This window comes from Chlorella variabilis (assembly GCF_000147415.1).
Source record: "Chlorella variabilis unplaced genomic scaffold CHLNCscaffold_6, whole genome shotgun sequence".
In the NCBI taxonomy this organism is placed as follows: domain Eukaryota; kingdom Viridiplantae; phylum Chlorophyta; class Trebouxiophyceae; order Chlorellales; family Chlorellaceae; genus Chlorella; species Chlorella variabilis.
Window position 1 is genome coordinate 694141 of NW_005435082.1, and position 1137 is coordinate 695277.

Consider the following 1137-nt stretch of genomic DNA (forward strand, 5'->3'; position numbering starts at 1 on the left):
TGATGGCCAGAGATGTGATGGGCCCACGGCCGCCGTCAAACCGCAGCACCACCTGCAAGCACCGGGGTCCGGGCGGGCGGAGCAGGAGGGAGGCGAGTTGGATGGCAGGCGGCGGCATGATGCAGGCAGCTTGGCGGCAGCAGCAGCCGAGCTGGCGCCCACCTGCAGGGAGTGCATCCAGCGCAAGGTGACCAGGCCGCTGGTGCCCGCCGCCAGGAGCATGCGCCCGTTGGGGGTGGGGCACAGGCAGGCCAGCCGCTCGTGAGTGTCTGCACCGGGAAGGGGAGGCGAGGGGAGCGGGTCTGAGGGCCAGGTGGGGGTCACCCTGCCGCCGCTGACTGTACCGCAGACAGCAGTGCGAGGCAGGGAGCAGAGGCCAGGCAGCGAAAGGCACTGCCGGGCAGGCAACGGAGGTCCGACAGGGGAGTCCGGGCAGCGGAGGCGCAGCGGAGCAGCCAGCCCACCGGCGGACGCCAGGTGGCGGCCGTTGACTGTGTACAGGTGCAGCTGCAGGTCGGTATAGGAGTGGACCACCAGGGCGCCTGCAAGGCAGCAGCCACGGGGCAGGCACGCCATGCGGAGGCAGCAGCTTGGCTTACAGCACGGCGCGGCGCTGCTCAAGACACCTGAGCGAGCCGCCTCCGGCTGCCTTCAGCTGAGCTGCCAGCTGGCGGGCCTCAGAACGGCTGCAGCTGCGCCAGGCCCCACCGCAGCAGCAGCAGACGCGGCTGGCGGGTGCAGCAACCACAGGCAGAGCACCCCCCAGGTCATCCGTCCGGCTCACCCAGCTGCGGCACGAAGCAGGCCAGGGAGGGCGGCACGCCGTGCGGCAGCGGCACGCTGCGCACGTAGCGGCTGGTGCTCAGGCTGTGCAGCAGCAGGTCGCCGTCGGCGGCGCCGCTGGCCACAAGGTCCAGCTCCGGGCTGCGGCGGGGCAGAGGGGAGGAGGGGCAGGCGGCTCAGCTGCCGTGGGATGAGTGAAGGCCTGCCGCAAGGGGGCAGGCTTAGTGCAGCCCCAGTGGAGCAGCTCCCCGCGCAACGCCGCATTCGGCCGGTTGGTAGCTGCTGCCGCGACAAGCTGCAACCCGGCAAGGGCGCCCCCGCTTGCCTGACCGCCACGCAGGTGACGGCGTCGCG